The sequence below is a fragment of the Meles meles genome, unplaced genomic scaffold (genome assembly GCF_922984935.1).
Source record: "Meles meles unplaced genomic scaffold, mMelMel3.1 paternal haplotype, whole genome shotgun sequence".
Lineage (NCBI taxonomy): Eukaryota > Metazoa > Chordata > Mammalia > Carnivora > Mustelidae > Meles > Meles meles.
In genome coordinates this window covers 379,518-394,731 of record NW_025721131.1, presented here as the reverse complement: position 1 = coordinate 394,731, position 15,214 = coordinate 379,518, and the positions used below count along the sequence as shown (strand labels likewise).

General features: G+C 48.7%; 1 pseudogene; it reads right to left on the bottom strand.

The window, feature by feature from the left end:
- Positions 1–14,371: 14,371 nt before the first annotated feature.
- Positions 14,372–14,454, bottom strand: LOC123936020 (annotated as a pseudogene).
- Between the last annotated feature and the right edge of the window lie 760 nt (positions 14,455–15,214).

The following is a 15,214-nucleotide window of genomic DNA, read 5'->3' as shown; positions in this document are numbered from 1 at the left end:
ATCAGCAACTTGGGGCACCTGGGTGGCTCAGTGGGTTAAAGCCTCTGCCTTGGCTCAGGTCATGATCCCAGGGTCCTGGGATCTAGCCCTGCATCAGGCTCTCTGCTTGGCAGGGAACTTGCTTCCCTTCCTCTCTCTCTGGCTGCCTCTCTGCCTGCTTGTGATCTCTGTCTGTCAAATAAATAAATGAAATCTTTAAAAAAAATAAATAAAAATCGGCAACTTACCAAATTAATTTTGTTGTGTAAGGACCCCTTTCCCCACCCCACTCCCCCTCCCTTTGGACTGCAAGTTGATTCTTCTCGTTCTCTTTTGTCTTCTTCAGAAAAGAGATTTAACATGTTACTGTGGTGCAGAAAATCAATGCTTTGGAATCTATGGTAATTTTTCAGGCTGTTTAAAATTACATGGCTGGCTAAACCTGCTGCTGATAGAGAAACACAGTTTTGTTGCAGAGGAAAACTTCAAGTTGGAAACCTCACTGCTGGTGTGTTTCTGTGCGTCTTTTCACATTGGAATTTAAAATATTTATCCCGTAGCCCAGGCAGCAATCCTAATATGCTGCTGAGGCTCTAGCGTGGGTCCCTCTGAGCTAGCTGTCAGTGTGACCCCACAAGCTAAGCAGGGGGTGTTTAGGGGGCCGAGGCTGGGTGTGCGGCGGACAGCCAGCAAGCACGCACTGCGCAGACGCGAGATCAGGGCTACCAGGTGGACGAAGAGTGAGATACCAAGGGGAGGTTTGAAAGAGGGGGAGGGGGCCCTTGGTTGGCTCTGGAATACTGCTGCCTGGAGGAAGGGCCGTCGTCTTGGACAGACACTGTGGAGAACTTTGCAGTGAATGCGCCACATCCAGCCCGTGATCAACGCTCCCAGGAGCCCTGGGAAGAAGTCATTATTAACTCCACTGGACAGGGGGGAGTGGATGGGGGCTCAGAAAGCCCAAGATCACGTGGCCAGGAAGAGGTGGAGCTGTGACTTGACCACTTTTTTTTTCTCCACGTGGCCTCTCGGTGGCATTTGACATGGGCCTTCAGGGCAGGGAGTGTTCTAGTCATTTCAGATTTGGGGGGGTGGGGTGGGGGGTGGGGGATAGAAACACATTTCCAGGGGACTCATGACTGCAGGTAGGAAGGCATGAGCCCAGACACACCATTCTGCTGGCTCAGGGCCCGGCTTGGTGTCAGGGGTGGACCTTAAAAACATAGAAGACCTCGTTCTCTCGTAACTCACCCCAAGACCGAGAAGACAGGGTGCCTAGTGTGAAAACCCTGGAAAAATGATTTGCAGCAACTCGTATGCAGAAAGAATATTGATTCCCATCTGCCACCAGCTCGAGCATTCCTGGCAGGGAGCAGTGCCTTCGTGGAAGAGGCCTGAATTCTTTGGCTGCTCTAGCAAACCCCGGCCCCAAGTACCAGTACCAAACAGACGGCTGGGTCCTGTTCTGTTTGTTCTTACTGTGGAGCCTCAGGCCCTGACAGCTGTCTGGTGGGAACACACTCCTAGGACCCTCCTTCGCCACTCCTGACCTGGATTCCTCATCACACCCACCACAGGGGGTCATTCTTAGGTCCTCATCCCCCAAACAGTGCCTCTGTGGGATGGAACAAACTGTATCCTCTGGGCAAGGTGGCACAAAGATGGCAGAGTTGGCTCTCAGCCCCTCTATGCCCAAGCAGAAAGCTTACAGCGCATCGTAAGTGGTAAGCCTGGCTGTCCTCTGTCAGTTCCTCATGGGGCCAACCAAGGCCCTGCCAAGCAGCTCCCCATCTTACAGCTGCCGCCTGGGGAACTGTTCTATCATCCCCGGGAAGAATCTGGATTGGACAGGGATTCTTAAGATGTCTAGCTCCAGTGACCACGTGGTCAGTGCCTCTGGGGTGCTGGGAAGGAAGAGGTGGTGACCGAACAGATGGAAAGGAGGAGCCGACCCCCTGGAACCTTGTTTCCGGCTGTGAGGTCATGTGTGCTCCAGCCACACCAAATCACAGCCCCATATATCAGTCGGCCGTAAATTGTGCCAGGGGGAGTGAACCTGCACAAAATTCATTAGGAATATGGTCACCATACACACCATAGACAAACGCTGCTCAGATAAATTACCAGGAGTGGACAAGATGCCCAAGCAAACGTCAGTGACACCCCCGACTCAGACAATCTCTTGAGGGGAATCAGGACTGCAGCTGATGTACATTCTGGAGAAAACCAGGTCCTTCCAGCCCTCTCCCTCAGAGGCAGACGTTGTTTGTCATGCCACAAGTGACAGAGACATTCCTGAGAAGCTGTAAATAATTTGAGTTTGGAGAAAAAATAATTTATAATGTGTTCAAAGAGAACTCAATCTTTCCCACACTACTACAGTCAAGGATTTTCCTTTTGGAGGGACTTTTTTGTCAACTCCTAAACCATAATTCACCTGGAAGCTATCACTGAGCACCAAAGGTCTTGTTTCAGGGGGGAATTATAAGTAAAATTTGTGTATATGTACATTTTTTTTTCTGGAATGGTCCAGAGTTTTGCTTAATGAATACTCACAGGGTTCGGCAATCCAGAAGCAGTTTTTTGGACAAGTTTGCAGTTGGGGTATTTGAGCATGCCCTGTGAGAACTGTGTGGAACTGGGATGGAACTAGGACAGTCACTTACATGTGCTTACTTCCATGAAATACTTTTAGCCAGGTGACTCCCTTATTCTTGGCCCCCAGCAAGTAATCAGGGCTTTCTGTGAGCATCTGTAAAAAGATGACAGAAAAAGAATCCTCAACATAAAGCTGACCTTGTCTCCTAGATCCAAATGGAGTGACCAACCTATGTTTGTCATGTGGGGTTCTCCTCTACTCAGAGCCCCTCTTAGACATGAATGTTATGCCTCACGTTGTTGCTTCACAACCAGCCTGTTTAGTCCATCCTGGAAGGGCACGGTCTGGGGACACGCTGTGCTGAAAAGTCTGTTTCAGATTCTAGCTGTACTGTCCACTTAGGCTCATCCTCCAAGCTGGAGTTGCAGGCTCTGGCCCCATTTCTCCCTCAGTTTTGATCCTCCACACAAGGAACAGTGTACCAGCAACATAAAATTGTCCCTGCCCTCAGCGTGTCTTTGCTGGGAGTTGTCATTAAATGCTAGGTGGCTGCTGGATTTTGCATCACGCTGGATCTTAAGGGACAGTGAACTGGGCAGCAAATGTTGAGGCTGGACTGATGGCCCCGAAGGAATGTCAGGGGGAGAACGGGGGAAGTAGGCGATTTATTTATAGGTGACCAAGCGACTTAATGGTAAAAGTTGCTTGCCCCCTCACTGGGACTTAGGGATTATGGTTTCCTTACCTTCCAGACCAAGTGCTTATTCATGAACTTTGCTCAGTAAGTCACCACCCACAAGACGCAGGGGGTGTGAGGGAGCCAAGGGCTCTGTGACCCACCAGAGTCGCTGGGCTCCATTCCTAGTCCTGAATGAAAAGCGGAGGCTCCTTCATTCTCCTAGATTCTTAGTCCAGGACTGGCCTCCAGCACCCAATTGGGTGGGCTGATTTAAGTCAGTGAATGGTGGTCGGATGGTGTCCCACACCTCGAATATTTTCCTTGCTGTCCCTGTCCCTTGGTTCCAAGAGGAAAGATGTGAACCTGACATGCTGGCCTTGTATGCAGTGACTGGTATATAAGAATCAAGTACCCTCACCCTCCCCCACCTTCCACATGGCAAACATGCTGCCCAGGAGACTGTACGTAATGTTTCAAAGACCCCAAATCTCTGAGAGCGATCTTGATGAAGTTAACCAGGCTCCATTCGTGTCTTTTAGACAACCCCACAACATAAAGCATTTCCCGTGCCAACGCACATGGCAGAATGTTTTCTTTTTGATGATTTCAGAGATTTAAAAATGTCGAAAAGATTCTGGTTGTAAATGTCCCCACAGTGATTTTGTCATTTTGTGGAGAAAAGAAAGCAAGTTTCACCACCACTCCTTTCAGAACAGACCAAGCTGCAGAGGCCCAGCCCCTCCTTCCACTACTCCTTCCTACCACACCCCCATCTTATTCATATTCTGATCTTCAACACACTTGAAAAGATGTTATTTCAAATGTTCTTACCAAAGAGAAAAATCTTCCTTGGTTTTCAGAGCCTGCCATCAAAGGACTTCATCTGCATTTGGGTGGCTGCACATGGGGATGGAGGCTGGAATCACACAGGAGGGGGCAGAGCTGGCGGCCCCCTGCCCGCACCTCTGAAGCCCCCCAAGTCCAACAGGGAAGCCCACTGATCCAAGGTGTCAAAGCCCAGAGGTGGGGGGACCCCAACCCTCCTGGGGTGAGCTGTGTGTTTACCTGGGGGCAGCAGTAAGAGCATACACAAGAGCTCACTCAGGCCTTTAATTTTTTTTTTTTTATCACTTTTGGGTCTTTTTAAAATTAACATATAATGTATTATTTGTTTCGGGGGTACAGGTCTGTGAATCGTCAGCCTTATATAATTCACAGTACTCAACATAGCACATATCCTCCCCAATGTCCATCACCCAGTCACCCCATCCCTTCTACCCTCCTCCCCTCCAACTCTCAGTTTGTTTTCTGAGATTAAGAGTCTTATGGTTTATTTCCCTCTCTGGTTTCATCTTCTTTCATTTTTCCCTCTCTTCCCCTGTGATCCTCTGTCTTGTTTCTCAAATTCCTCATATCAGTGAGATCATATGATAATTGTCTTTCTCTGATTGACTTATTTCGCTTAGCATAGTATTCTCTAGTTCCATCCATGTCGTTGCAAATGGCAAGATTTCATTTCTTTTGATGGCTGCATAGTATTCTATTGTGTATATATACCACTTCTTCTTTATCCATTCATCTGTTGATGGACATCTGGGCTCCTTCCATAGTTTGGCTATTGTGGACATTGCTGCTATAAACATTGGGGTTCACGTGCCCCTTTGGATCACTACATTTGTATCTTTAGGACAAATACTCTGTAGTGTGATTGCTGGGTTGTAGGGTAGCTCTATTTTCAACTTTTTGAGGAACCTCCATCTGTTTTCCAGAGTGGCTGCACAGCTTGCATTCCCACCAGCAGTGTAGGAGGGTTCCCCTTTCTCCACATCCTCACCAGTATCTGTCATTTCCTGACTGGTTAATTTTAGCCATTCTGACTGGTGTGAGGTCGTATATCACTGTGGTTTTGATTTGTATTTCCCTGATGCCGTCACTCAGACCTTTCTAATTCAGCATTCAGTACCAATCCATAAAGGTTAAGGCAAAGTCAACTTGCAAAGAAATGAATCAAATAGCAAACATTGGTGGGGACCTTTTAAAACCAATCTGAGAAGACCAACTCAGTCGTTTGTTTGACAAGTATCTGTGGATGGTTTACTGAGTGTCTGTTGTTGAGGGCAGTAACACATGCCCCTATTGTAAGGAGTAAAGCAGACAGGTGAGCAGGTGACATCATGCTGGGAGGCGATATGGGAGTGGGTTGAGGGGCGCTTATGTCAGACCCGGGGATTGGGGATCTTGGATATCTTTCTTCCCAGTGGATGCCATGTCAGAACTAAGACCTGAACGATGTAAAGTGAGGAGGCGGTCTGGAAAAATCATGCTGAATGCCATGTGGGCAGTAAATGGGAGTGCAGAGAAAGGAGGGGGGACTACAGGAAGAGGGGAGAGGGCGGCCTGACCTAGAGAAGTGACAGTGGGTGGAATAAGAAGCAGCAAACTTGGAAATGGATGGGACGCAGAGGGAGAAGGAGAGGAAGGGGTTCAGGATGAAGCCTGCATTTCTGGCTTGGGTGACTCACTGGGTGGTGGTGCATTCTCTGATGGGGGATCCTGATGGAGGAGGAGGAGGGAGAGAGGGAGACAGTGGTGCACCAGAGCCCTGGTTCTTAGAAGGGGCTGTGGGTGTAGGGAGGGAACAGAATTTAATGAGTTCAGGTTCAGGTAAGTTCAAGGTGCTTCTGGAACAGAGAGGAGGAGTTCAACAGGCAGCTGAACCCCTGGGAGGGGAGGACGGGTGTGGGGAGCATCTGGGCTGGAGTGAGGTCTGGGAGAGCCTCAGGTAGTTGGAGACTTCAGTGAGGATTATAGACTTTCCTAAGTATTTTAGCAGCATCCTTAGCAATCAAGAATTTGGTGCTAATTACAGATAACAGCAGGCCTCATTTGCATATTAACAACTAAATGTACTAATTACAAATTAGCTTTATCTATTCACTAAAACAAGCCCAGGAGGCCTTTTTACTTAGAAAGGCTTTGATAGCATTTAGTTAAATTACTGTGTGTGCACCTGGAAGTAATAATATCTGCATTTCTTATATGCCATTGTATAAATCAGATGGGCAAAATAGAGGCTTTAGTGGATTTAAAACCAAAGAGGGGATTCGGTTTTGCATCCTCAGAAAGCCAAAGCATGCATGTGGGTAAGGAGAGTTTTTAGTGTAAATACAAGGAAAATAAAAAATTATTCTGCTTTTTTTTTTTTTTACGTTTTCTATAGCTTCTTCTTTCTGAAGAAGCAGGGTCCCCAGATGGTTCCCAAAAGGGCCTCTGAAAGCAAATGGATTTTTCCAATCTGAGAGTGAAAAGAAGCTGTACCCCCCGCACCCCACGCCACTGACTCCCACCCAGCTGGGCAGCTGTCTGGAAAGCAGCATCTCCTACCTGGAACAGGAGAGGGAGGGTCCAGGAGGAATGTCTCAGAAAAAAAAGGGAGGAGGGAAATCCTATAGAAGGTTTGCTGTATTCAAAGGTATGAAAGGAGATTTGGGGCTCTGTTGGAGAGTTTTAGAATGAGTCATCAATAGTTTCCTTAAAAAACAAAGCAAACTGACAATTACTCATGCCAGGAAGGACAAAAAGCAAACTGAAAAAAACGTTCTGGTGTATCAGGTGGCTCAGCTGTGCTGAAAACATTAAAGCAGCCACTGATTTAGCTAACAGCAGTAATGTAACTATATCGAGAAAATGGAGAGGAGGCAATGGTATATATATGGGAGTAAATCTAAAACTGAAGAAAAAGCATTCCATGAATGCTGCCTGCAAATATGGAGGTAAATATCAGAAGACAGTGTCTTTGAAGAATGAGAATTAGGAGGGAGACACATGGGTCAGTGACAGCTGTTTTCTATTTATGCTTCGTAGTCATCTTTGCGTTTTTAAGCCTATATATATATACATATACTACTCTGATAAAAAATAAAAATACATTTTCAAGGGCCTCTAAGGCATAGGAGACTAGTTTGTTTTGCTTCAATTGCTAAGCAAAGGCAGGGACAAACAATTATTGTCTCGGGTCTCAATTTACCAAAGCAGAAACAGAGCAGCTGGGTGTGTGACCCTCTGAGATCCAAGCCTGTGTTGCTGGGACAAAGGCAGTCTTAGTTGGTCAAAAATGCAGTCCTACTGTAGCACTCACCTGTCTCAGTGTCTCCAGGGGCTTCCAATCACCAACTTGAGAAAATCCCAATTCTGTAACATTGACCTTTAACGGCTACCATGATATAGCCCTTGCCCACCTCTCCACTTCCTAACATTCTTCCCTTCACAACTGCACCTTCAGCCACCCTAAATAGATCATAGTACTACAGCACACACACACACACACACACACACACCCATACCAGACTGTCCTTCTACCAACCTGTAACCTGGGTAACCCCTAACTCATGCTCACAGGTAAGTGATATCCTTGTCCAGAACTTTCCTTCTCTTGAGAGCCTTCAGTGACCCCTCCTGTGGCTTACAGCATGCCTTGCGCTTCTCTCTCACATTTCCAGTAATCCCTCTCTCCCACCCCTCATGAGCCCCTCAGGGCAGGAACTATGCCCTGTAGTGTTACTCAAAGGAATGCTTCTTCCAGGAACTTTCTGATGGGGTGACAGCAAGTCCTTCAATGGGTCTTCCTTTTGCTCCTCCATCCAGTCCCATTTGCCCACAAAAGTCCTGTCCTCACCAAGAGCCTGCTCAGCCTCTGCTGCTCTCTCCCCTGAAGGAAAGAGAAATCCGGGTTCAACTGAAGGAGGGAGAGTCAAAGATGGCTCAAAAAGGATAGAAGGCAAGGCCTGGATGATATTGGGCTTTGTGATATTGGGCAGTGCCATAATTTCCAAGGCCAAAACCAACCTAGAGCTTAGAGGGAAGGTTTTGAAGGCCTGCCCATGTGTCCCCCAGCTGAGTCATCTCTCATTACACAGTCCCTTCAAGATTCCTGAGCCCTTCCAGGAAGTGGCAAGCTTTACATTCCACCATTAAGATTTCCTAACCAAGGAGCTCAGAGCTTGCTGCCTAGGGGAAGAAGGCCAGTGATGAACTCTGACCAACACTTTCCTGACCCTGGCTGGACTCAGCCCTGCTGTACCTGGGAAAAGTCTTGTTCTCATCTCTGTCTGGCCAAGGGGGCCCAAACAGGGACATGTATGGAGTACCACACTCCTCACAGTGAGAATACCCATCCTGGCCCAGCATCCCAACAGGGATAGAAACTTCCAAAGGAAAGGTCAACCAAGAGAAGAAGGAAACCTCTCAAGCAATAGTTAGCGGGCACCAGGAGGAAGACCTAGAAGCATGACAGGCTGTATGATGATGGTCATAAACTCACAAACACAATAGTGATGCCAAGCATCGTTTGAACTCTGGCTTTGTGCCAGGCATAGTGCTAATGCCTCCACACACGTCAGCTCATTAATCCGTCAATACCCTGCAAGGTAGATGCCATCACTACCAGCACCTAGCAGATGTGGTCCCCAAGCTCAGAGAACTCAGCTGTCCAGGTCCTGCTGAATGGTAAGTAAGGTCAGGAGGGGTCCCACTCTGCATCTATGGCCTCAAAGGGTTTAAACTTTTAACATGGATGTTATGCTTCTATGGACCAGGTTGGCAAAGGAAGGAGAGGTAGAAAAGAGAAGAAAGGTGATGGATTTTTTTTTTTATGGCTTAGGGGAGGCTTAGCACATTTTGAAGAATGAAATCGAATGTGTCCTGCCTACTCCTCCTCCGCCCCAATTGCTCCCCAACCCAAACTAGCAGCCGAGGTACTTCAGGGGTTCTGGGGTCTTCCTCAGTTCCAAAGTCGAATGAACTGTAAACAAGCAAATGTTTTAAATAATGTTCCCCAAAGTGCAACCTTAATTTGCATCTTGTCTAGACTTTCTAATGCCCCTGCAGGAGCACCGGATCTTATCAGTGTCTACATTTTTGACAAGCAATAAGCTCACACTTACCCGGGCTGATGGCTCCATGTGCCTTCCGCAGCTAGTTAGTAATTTCAGATGCTGTAGGAGGGAGTTCTCTGTGGAAGAATCACACTTTCAATCCAAAATTAAAGCACAATTTGGTCTAATTGTCCTTGATTTTATCAGTCGCATAAAATGGCTGATCCCATATGCAAAAATAAATAAACAGTTGCGCAGCTTCGAAATCCTTTCTCTTGGGGGCCAGATCTCATCAAGTTCTATGTTGTCTCTCATGCTATTTCCATCCACCAAACAGTGCTGATCTTTCTCTGTCCTCTTCGATTTTCTCTCCTTTCTCTGCGCTCCCCCCCAGCCCTTACCAAAAAAAGAAAAGCATAGTGTCTCTCTCTGTGTGTCTATCTACTCTGTCTGTCTTGTTTAATTTTAGAATGGAAGTTCCTTAAGATCAAGAATAGTTCCTTCATGAGAGGATGACACTCAGAAATCTGGAAATGCCTATTTAAATGGTAAATTGGTACATTGGAATAAGGAAAATAATAAAAGTAGCCATTTATTTATTCCTCTAGCAACAATTTCTTTGTGAATAGAGACCATATTTTGGGCCTGAGATGTAGAGATAGAGAGACTGCCCCAGGCTTCTGGTGGGAGAATGCCTTCCAAGAACATCCAAAGATTTACCCTCAAGCAGGGAAGGTGCTGGAACGTGCCCAGCCCTCATGTGCAGCAAGTCTGAGTTCCAGCTTGCCTCTGCCTCTGGTTAGTTGTGTGATTTTGGACAAAGTCCTTTCCCTCTCCAGTCCTTCCCCCTCTTTACTCAGGAAAGTGAAGGGCCATGGGGTGGTCTTCGGTGCATTCCACTGGTGACACAAATACCTCTGGGAAGGAGGAGGGAGGTCAACAGTGATCCAAAAGACATGATAGATATGATGGAGGTCCAGCAGCAGTGGTGAGTGAGGGATGGAAGGGAGCTGAGGCATTTGAGAGAAATTTGGGTGGTAGTCAATCAGTGCTCAATGTCTCTAGGATGAAAAGAGAAGGGTCTGGAGAGACACTCTCATTTCTGCTTTGGGGACCCAAGAGGGTGTGGAGGACATAGCTCAAAGTGGCTATGGGCGGAGAAGGTATAAGATTTGGACTGTACCATCTGTGCTGATTTTAAAAATATGTCCACAAATTCTTTAACACAGTTCCTATCGTGAATATGGACTTGCCTTAGTGACTAGCTTCCAATAAATACAATGCAGTAAAAGCCATGCCATGTGACTTTTAAGACCAGGTCCTAAGACAATTCAACTTCCATCATGTCTCTTGCCTTCAGAATCCAGCTCCCATGCTATGGGGAAGCCACGACCAAGTGGGAAGGTCTTTGGTAGGTTTCCCAGCCAAGGTACTAACTGATAGCTGGACCATGCAAGTGAGAAAGCCTTTGGAGGTGGCTCCAACCTGGGCCATCACTGACCATAGCCTCATGAGAGACCTGGAATGAGAACCACCTAGCTGGGTTGAGTCAAGAGCCAGAACTGTGAGAAGTAACACAGACTTCTGTAACTATTGTGTTGTGTCACTATGTGATAAGCAGAACCTGCTCCAAATGGAGAAGGGTGATAGATCATTCTGGGTGCTGGCAGAACACAAGGGGTCCAGGAAGAAGAGTTAAAAGGACAGAGTTTAAAGAAAAGGTTATTTATATAGGTGCGGGCAAGGCTGAGAGAACCACTAAGGGATGATGAAGTACCCAGACAAAAGCAACAGGAGTCATTCTGCCCTCTGAGCCAGATAGGACAAAGGGGAGGGAACAGTGTGACCACAGCCTGGTGGCCATGGCAAATGTGAGGGACTGAGAAAGATGAGGACCTACTAGATTATCAGCAAGACTGCAGAGGAGGGGAGGAAGGAAAGGGTTACAACGCCCCTCACTCTTTCTCCTCTGGCCCTCCCACCTCCTGATATTTCCATGAGCTGACTCAGCAGCAGGCCCGAGGACGAGGGCAGCAGTAATGTGGTGTGTGGAGTCCAGGCCCCCAGACCACGCAGCGATACGGAGAACACATGTGGGCAACAGCAAATGCAAAGTGATCAACAAAAATGAATGAACGAAGAGACAGGGTCTAGGCAGAAAGGCAGGAAACCCAACATTTAAGGGCAAAGTGATGCAGAGATGCCTACGAGTGAGAAGATCCAGATGAGATCTCAGGGCAAGAAGCGAAGCAGGTGGGAAAGTTCTGTGGCTCCTAAAGCCACCAAGGGAAGATGTGCAAGGGAATTAAGGGCCACATCCACTTGGTAGGTTCCTGCATTTGCAGACAGCTGGTCCCCTTCTGTTCTCTAAGAAGGGAAGCCATCTCTCCTTTGCCTTGCAGGCTGGTCTTGCCTTACCTTCTGGACACTTGGTGCTGAGAGGACAGGGAAGAGCAGTGCTTCTTTTGTCACCTGTGCTGTGCGCAAGGGGACTCAGGTCTTCGAGGGCTGCTGAGCGTGTGGCTGAGTGGGGGACATGTTCATGGAGCCAAGAGGGCCCCCAACAGTGCAAGTGGAACCAGCCTGGTAGTTGTTTTTCCTGACCAGTTCGGTGGGCTGGCAAGCAGAGGCAGTCTCTGATCCCAGCCTATATCAACTGGAAGAATTCTCAGAGCATGTGTCTTGCTTGCAATGACTGTCCTCGAGGACGAGACAAGCTGGCTCCCCTTTGCGGTAACATTGTGGTCTGGTTTGTTTCCACCTGCCCTGAGGCCTTGTGTTCCTGGTGTAGGGCACGCTGGGAATGGGGTCACTGGATGGTCCTGAGGTATGGACAGCGGGACAGCAGGGAAGCTGACTGCTTCAAATTTTGACATGAGATTCGTGTCCAGGGACTTGGGAGGTCTTTGACTCACATTTAGTGCTTAAGTCTTCTCAGAAAGAGCTGTAGAAGGAAATTGAGGCATGATGGTTCAGACTAGAATGGTTAGGACTGTGTTGAGCAGGGCTGACCTGGAGAAAATTCTATGATGACAGCAATGTTGTTCTGCATGGTCTCATATAGTAGCCACAAATGGCAGGTAGCTACCAGAAAGTGGCTAATGTGACTGCAGTACTGAATTTTAAGTTTTCTGTCATTTTAGTAGCTGAAAATGTAAATGTACAGAGCCACATGTGGCTAGGGGTTCCTGTAGCGGGGACAGGGCAGGCAGAGGGTGAGGCTGGGCAGATTTTTCTTTTTTCAGTTCTGGGTCCTCCATGGGGGCCCAGAAAAGGTGAGGAGCAGCATCTTTGCTCTGGGGATCAGAGGAAGAAAACAACTACCTGCTCTTTAAAGGGAAGTGTCAGGGATGGAATTTAAGTGGGACCTGGCCCAGGTGCTGCCCACAGGGAAGAAGCTGGATCTCAGCAGGTCTGAGGTCATGCTGGGGTGTGGAGGGGGTGGGCAGAGCAGATGGGGAGGGAAGATTTCCCCACTGCCCACAAGCCAGCAGACTTGCCAAAGCTGAAGAGGGAAGAGTTTAGGACCAGAGAATTAAGACAGAGAATAAAGCTGGAGAACTGTTGAAAAGAGGAAGAAGGAACAGGAGGCAGATGTGTGGAGTCCCTTCCAAGCAGGCCTCCCCCCGGGACCCATGCCCATGTCACCTGCCAGCACAGAGACAGCAAGCGTGTTCCTGAAGATGTGGGCTGGCCAGCAAAGGAACATTTGCTGGGAAGCATCTGGGGGAGGAGCCAGATTGGCTCCTGTGGAGCTTCTTGGTGAACTAGGAAGGGCAGAGTAGACTCTGCCTTCTGTGTGCTGCTTCCGTCTGTGGTCCTGCTGGCTAACAGGCCAGTAACACTGACCTCAGGTGTGGGGCCTGGGAGCAGGTCCCAGACCCCAGTCCAGCTCCCACCCACTGGGAACCTGGGGCTCTGTAAGTCAGCAGGTGCCTGGGGCTGAGAAGCAAGCAGAGATGCCAGCCAGGAGTTGTGAAGGAGCTCTGCAGGGCACACTGTTCTAAACACCAAGGTTTCTGTTTCTGCTAGGATAGAAAGACATGTTGTATGGCCCATAAACACAGAATTTTTTTTCCCATTCTGCTAAATCACTTTTTTTTAACCTTTCCTTTTCTTCCTTCTTCTCCTTCTTCTTCTTCTCTTTTTCTTGCTAAATTGCTTTTAAAATAATAATGGGGCAGTGGAAGCTTGCTGACATTGACCTGGAAACTGAATAGCTCTATGTCTTGGTTCTCAGCCTAGGGCCTTTTTCTATTACTATCTTTCTTTCTGGAAGACACAGTGTTTTTGTATCAGCCAAGGCAGAGACCCAGGTGTAGGTATGGGCGAGAGAACTCCAAGTCCTGCCTGTTACTTATGCATTAGTGAGTCAGGCCAGAGCCAGGGCCAAGGAGGAACTGGGTTTTCCTACAGGACACAGAAGACAGGATGGCTGGTAGGCTTTTCATTCTACTCACTGAACAGGGGCTTGGAGAGGCCATGGACCCTGCCATTCTCATTTTTTATCTCATCATCTATCCACTCATCCACCCACTCTACCATCTATCCGTCCACCCACCCATCCATTTTGAGTAAAAATCCTCCAATATCCTGAGTTCATGGCTTCACCGTTAGGGGAATGAGGACCAAGCACTACACAAGAAGTTGATTTTGCGGCTCATATACTCCGACTACACATCTTTCACTGATGAGTGTCTGTACTTTTAAGCTGAATGCCTAAACCGACCGACTTCCCCCAGGAGAACATTCTGAGGCCACGAGGATTGAAGAAGGGAAGGGGAGAGCCACCAAGAATGTATGCGAGGAGCGGGAACATCTCCTAGAGGGACTAAAACGAGAAGCATAGCCACAGTCCCCCCCCCCCCGCCCCCCAGATTTTGGGTTCCACTGGGGTTTGGTTCAAGAAACAGCCATTTTCCACCCTTCTGCTCTGAGTAAGCTTTGCTATGGGTGGCCAGAGCAGGAAGCCCTTTTGGGGAGCTCTTTTCCATAGAGGGGGTGGGGGGGGGTGTGGAGGAGCCCGTGCTGGAGGGACGCCCCACCCCCAGGGTCTGCGCATGTGCTGAGCCCGCTGAGCCCGTGAAGCGGGCGGTGTTCTCCGCCTGGTGCTCCCCCAAAACAGCTCCACATCACCGAGAACTGAGACTGACGCTCTGGTTCTGGAAGAAGCTCGGCACTTTGCTCCTCTTCTGTTCCCGGAGCCGCCAGGTGATGTGTTGTCTTAAACAGCAAAACTGTACACATGGCAATTCAGTTTCAATTAGCAATAATCGCGCCTCGGATAAACCTCATTGGCTACCATACTGCCACTGCGCAAAGCTGGCAATTCAGTTTCAAAGGAAATGCCTTGCCGTGCCAATTGTGGGATAATCATTTTCCACACCAAAAACACACTTGAAAATGTTGGCTTTTAAGACACATAAACAGTGGAACCGCGAACCCACTTGTTGAAGCAGAGACAAGAGAAACCGCATCTCCTCAGTATGGCAAGTGAAGACAGGCAGCTGCTGCTACCCTGCGTCTTCCCAGCAGAGTGCCGCGCTCAGCAAGGCCGCTGGCGCCCTTTCAGGAGGGGTCCTTCCCTGCCTTGGCTGCACGTACCTGAGGCTCCCCGAGGCCTAGCCGCGCTCGGAAGCTCGCCCAGGGTTGGCTGCGCGTGGTGATCAGACCCGGGGGCGACAGGCTGCCGTGGTCCACGCCACTGGGGCTTCCTGGCTGATGGGCGCTGACCAAGGGGCTTGCTTCCTCTGAGAGCGGGCTCTGCTCTTGCTTATCGCCTTTCGTTCCGCTTACTGCCCGGCCGAGCGGCCATCTCACCAAAGGCTGGTCTGGGCGCTGAAGCTGGCTGCCAGTGAGCGTTTACTCTCCCCTTATGCGATGGAAGAACAAACCAACCAACCCAAACCAACACCCAGTGACCCTCTTCTGTTGGTAGGGAAGCAGGAGGGGATGCAGTCCTACGCTCAAATGCAACCCCAGACAACAGAGATGCCGTCTGTCTGTGGATCAGGGAGTCCGCCGGCTGTTGCTCCCTTTGTACCTCAGAATCTATGGGTCAAGATCACCTCAGTGAACACCAGT